The following is a 6,000-nucleotide window of genomic DNA, read 5'->3' on the forward strand; positions in this document are numbered from 1 at the left end:
GGAAGCTTTTATTTACAACAGAAAGTGAAAGTGGAACAGGTGTGTCACATGTCATGAGATGAAGCAAGGAAGAGAGGAGGAGATGCTAGTTTCTTTAAACAACTATCACTCTCATGAACTCTTAGAATGAGGCCACACTCATTACTTCAAAGAGGGCATGAAGCCATTCATGAGGGATCCACTACCATGACCCAAACCCTTCCTATTAGGCCCACCTCCAATAATGGGGATCACATTTCAACATGAAATTTGGATGGGAAAAGTATTCAAACCATATCACTTTATAGTCTCAAATTAATTTCCTTATAAGGAAGTTTTATGTCACTGTTATTAATGGAAAAAACAGTACAATTTGCCATATATGAAAAATACAGCTCAAAACATTTAAAATAAATACATAGCCCTTAAATAAAAGTATACTTCTATATAATCTAAACTCAATTTAGCACCAATGGTATTGAAATGACATTTTGGGAAACATTTCCATAGATGCCCATTTCTTGGGGTTCTGCCCTACATCATCTTTTCATATGCTTTCCAAGGGTGAACTCATCAACAGCAAATTCAATTTCTGCCTTGTTCCAACAACAATTCTCTGATAACAACTGGGTGTCTTGCAATTTAATTCAATTCTGACACTAACTACCCAGAGTTAGTGCAGACCCCACAAGTAAAGAACAACATCCTTCACAAGATTGCCCCCACTTCAGACACTAAACATCAGTCTCAGTCAGTCACTGACTGACCAGCTACAAATTCAGGGGTTTCTATGACTCCCTCAGGTTCAGTAATTTGCTAGAACAGCTCATAAACTCTCTGAAAGTGCTATTCGCATCATTACAGTTTTATTGTAAAGGATACAACCCAGGAACAGCTAAGCAGGAGAGGCACATAAGACAAGGTCTTGGGAGGGGTAACGACACTCAGCTTCTCTGCCCTCTTCTCTAGGAATCCAGGCATATTTATCTCTCAGCACATCAGTTGTTCACCAACCAGGAAGCTCCTTTGAGCTTTGGTTTCCAGAGCTTTTACTGGGGCTTCATTATGGTTGATTGATCAGATCACTGATGACTGATCAAATCATTAATTAAATCACTGGTCATGTTGTCGAGCTCAGTCTCCAGCCCCACTTCTCTCACTGGACATTATTGGGCTGGCAGCCTAAAGTTCTACGACTCTAATCATGGGATTGGTCTTTCTGGTGACCAGCCCCCATCCTAAAGCTATTTAGGAACCCAGCATGAGTCATCCCATTAGCATAACAAAGACATTGTTATTACTCAAGGTTTCAAAATCTTTGCACCAAGAACTGGGATAAAGACCAGATATATTCTTTATTATATCACATATATATATGGATGAATCACAAACTTATATTTCAGCTCCTACCTCTCATCTGAAATTGAGGCTTTCAAATACAGCTGCCACCTGGGTGTCTTTTTCAGGACGTACCACTTGCATCTCCAAGCCATCAATATTCATAAATAAATCCCCATACCCATCCCATCACCCTAACCAACACATACACTCTCTTTCTCCTATATTTCTTCTTAATAAATGTCATCATAACATCCTTCTCCCAGCTACCTAAATCTGAACCTGGGTTTTGCCCTTGTTTTTTCTTAATCACATCGAGTTTCCTCCTTTTTGAACGTTCCTCTTGCTTCCCCTTCTCTTTCTAGTTACTGTTTTGATCTTAGCGTAAAAGTCATGCTGTCCAGGAAGCCTTTGCTCATCTCCCAGGATGAGTCAGGTGCTCCTGCACTTCCATAATCATGGATGTGATAATTTCCTGTTTGTCTCTCTTGCCCAGTAGCTTGGTGAGGGCAGTAGTTGAGTCTATCTTATTCACTTTCATACCCTTGTACCTGGCACATAGTTGACACTCAATAAATAATTACCCAGCAAATGGATAACATGATACAAAGTTGGAACATTTCAAAATAAGACTTTTCTTGTAGATGACTACTTTCTATACCAGTAATTTATCAACGTTCCAATAGAGGATGACTTGGCATAATCTTATTTTGAGAATTAAATAATTTGTGTTTGTTCATAATAACTGACATATAAGTGTATTTATTCATACATTTGTTCTTTGGATATTTATTGAATATCTACTAATGTGAGAAGCAGTGCCCTGGTCCTTGGGGCTGGAAATGGATGAAAACCTAGTCACAGTCTACTGAAGAATTATATATTTATACAAGCACAATTGCAATAAAATATCATGGGTCCTATAAAAAATGGATGAGCAACATATTGTAGGAAATATTCAGTGTGATTACATTGAATTATTGCTCTCAGCTCTTTATTCCTTTCTACAGAGGATTATACACTCACAATCTCTGCCATATACTTTCTAGTGCCTGTCACAATAGTAACCAGAGTATACATACCTGCCCCTACTTACTTACCTGGGCTTGGCCATGTGACTTTTGTTATCCAATGAACACAGGCAGAAGTAAAATGAAAATGCACCAATTCTGAGCAGACACTTCAAGAGACAGCAAGTTTCTGTCAGACATCTCAAACTTTGTACCTTTGAGTGAGGCGTATGTTCCCAGTAACCATTACTCTTTCAGCCTGAGTCCTGGAATAAAGACATATGGAGCAGGCATAAACCCAAACCACAGATTGGAGTCTAGCTTAGCCCAGCTGAGCAAAGCCAATTCACAGGCAACCTATATCACTATCAACATTAAATTGAATTTTTTTTTTGTTAGTTATTGGGGTTTGGGAGGAGGGTTGTTGCTGCATAGAATTATTACAGCAGAAATCTGCTAATACACTCAGTATCCATCTATCTACCAGTGCAGTATGAGACATGAGACATAAGGAAAATGCTACATGGCTGTGCTCTTTCCCAGGTCACAATGCTCCCAGTTCTCTGATGGTTGTAGACATTTAGTTAATTAAAAAAAAAAAAAAAGCCAATACAATGAGCTCAGTGGTTTGCTCCATATGATGTGAAACTTAAAAATTCAGATGTGGCAAGAAATAAACATGGGGCTCCCTAAAAAATCTGACATAGCTGAGCACAGAGGCTCATGCCTGTAATCATAACACTTTGGGTGGCCAATATGGGAGGATCATATGAGGCCAGGAGTTCAAGATGAGCCTAGACAACATAGTGAGACCCCATCTCCACCAAAAAATAAAAAAAAATAAATAAGTAACCAGCTAGAACTAGTGGCTTGCACCTGTAGTCCCAGCTACTTGTGAGGCTGAGGTGGGACAAACACTTGAGCCCAGGAGTTCAAAGCTGCAGTGAGCTATGATGGTGCCACTGTACTCCAGCCTGGGTGACAGGGCAAGACTTTGTCTAAAAACATATATATATATCCTGGCCTATTTGTAGCTGAAAAAGCTACCTTAGATTTACTGGCATTTCTCCAACAGCTTATTTTCAGAATGCAAGCTAGATGTAGTGGCATTGACCAATTAGGGCATACAATTTTAACTGTGCAGAACATTAGAGTTCTGATACAACCACTGTATAATTGTCATCACTTAAATAAGAAAAGTTGGTTTTCCAAAGCAAAGAAGCACACTGCTACTTGTAGGGGTGGTTGGTTTCTCAGTGTGAGTTTGCTTTTGTCGACCATTTGTAGTTGCAAACTAGTGTATAATTTATTTTCATTTTGCATTAAAAATGAGCAGTAAAAGTAATCAAATGGTATAAAAGAAACTCTAACTCCTAAACTCTTTTTCTCCATTTCAACAATATTTTATTTGTTTTAAATGAGAAGTGGTCAGGCACAATGATTAGGAAAAAACACTCTGAATTAGACTTCTTTGAATTAGACTTTGAACCTAGGCACCATCAAGAATAGTGTAAAAATGATCTGAGCACTCAGCCTCAGTCTTTTCATTTGTGAAATGAGGATTATATGGTGCTTATCTTTAGGGCTATGAGGAGTCAGTGAAACAATCTTATGAGACCTCAGCACCGTGTCTAACAGATAATAAGCAGTCAATAAATGACAGAAATTATTACAGAACAAATTTTGTCCAACTTTTCTTAGGAAAGCAGCTGTTTATTATAGAAAAACAGCCTATGTCATGGCATTTGCTTTGACCTTTACTATTGAAAAAAAAAACAAAGCCTCAGGACCCAAATCATGATTAATTTATATGCTATGTTTATGAACAGCTAAGCTTTTTCTACTTTGGTTCTCTGAGAGGAACAAGGGTCAAAGACACAGAAAATTTGAACTCACCACAAAATGAATACTTCCTAAACTGTAATTTGGCTAAGGTACAATAGACTGGACTCTCTGGTAATGAACTGTGGGCAAGTTTCCAGGTAAACATGTTGTGCACTTGGATTCTTCCATGCATACTATGCTGGAGTGACAGCAACTGTGCTGTGGAGTGGCCCTGGTCAAATGTTCCCCCAGTGAATTTGCCAGGAAGATAAGAACATTCCAGCAGCCTGTGTGTTGCCCAAATAGCAGGTCACCTCATTCCCAGATCTTCTCATTTCCTGATTGCAGAGAATACCAGTGTGGACAGCCTTGAGTTTACAGAAAATGTGGTGGCCAAGCAAAGTTGACTATCTTTGGAAACTGCGAATTGATATTGGTAATAATGGTTTTGATATACAAGAAAGAATTTGTTATAAGACATATTTGGCTGCTTACCTTGAAAGATCCTGCAAAGTGTGTGTGTGCGTGTGTGTGTGTGTGCCCATGCACATGCATGGGTGCATGGGCAGGTAACTTGTTTAAATTGAACAAGCAATTGTAACTTCAAATTATATGAATCAGCCATTTGAAATATGTCTCAAATGCCTTCCCTGGAGAAATACAAGACTTTTTCCCACTTTCAGGCATTCTGTTTCCTAGTCCTTTTACTTTCACTCAGACATTTCAGAAGTCATTGGACTCAGAGGTGAAGCTAGGGGAATTTACATTTTTATTTTTGTAATACAGAGCTTGAAACTTGCTCCCATTCAAAAAGTACATACACAGTCTTAAGTTCACTTAGAAAGAAGCCATTAATTTAATGTATAATCCTATAGCAAAGATCAATATGACTCACATGAAGAATTAAGGATGGGCCACATAGTAAAAATCCACTTTATTTTTTAGAAAGAAAATATAAGATATTTTGCTTCTTTGAGGAAAATAAAAGGATAGGGACTATATACCATTACTCAATACATAAAATAAATTTTAAAAATATACCCAGAAAGCATACATTGTAGAAGGGAACTGAGACAGAGAGAGTAAAGAGAAGAAAAAAGAAGAAAGAGAAAATGAAAGAAAGAGGCATGGGGAAAGAGTGAAAATAAAATATATGCCAGATACAGACAAATGCATAAACATATACCAGACAATTTTCAGAGGGGAGAATTACTATTTCTCCCGTTACATTTTCTAACTCTAGGCCCAAATCAGAACTTTTAGTTTGGAGCACATGCTCTTTGGTCTGATGAAATTTATCTATACTTCTTTCTATTATTTTTAGTAGTGTCTTATATGAGATTATTATAATATTTGTTCTTTAATGTATCACAGTCCACCTTGAATTATCATGCCAATCCATGAACAATGTTAGAACCTTGTTACGATATGATTTCATTTGCCCACCCCCTCCACCTTTTGTGCTATTTTTCATATGTTTTACTTCTAATATATCATAAACCAGAGAATATATTATCTATGCTTTAAATAGCCAATAGCCTTATGAAGAAAATGTTTAAAATCTCCTTTCATATTTAGGTACACATTTTTTTCCTTTCAAGTGTTTTTCATTTCTACCTACAGATATAGACATATTTGCATCATTCTCCCTTCAGCCTGGAGAATTTTCTTAATACATATTTTACAGTGCAGGTCTGCTGATCATAAATTCTCTCAGTTTTAATTTTCTGAAAATATCTTTATCTGGCCTTCATTTTGAAGGGCATTTTCACTAGATTTTAGGTTGATAGAGTTTTTTTTTTTCTTTCAGTACATGAAAATGATGTTTCATCATTTCTAAATGAGAAGT

Source organism: Rhinopithecus bieti, unplaced genomic scaffold, assembly GCF_001698545.2.
Source record: "Rhinopithecus bieti isolate Rb0 unplaced genomic scaffold, ASM169854v2 scaffold_15146, whole genome shotgun sequence".
NCBI classification, from domain to species: domain Eukaryota; kingdom Metazoa; phylum Chordata; class Mammalia; order Primates; family Cercopithecidae; genus Rhinopithecus; species Rhinopithecus bieti.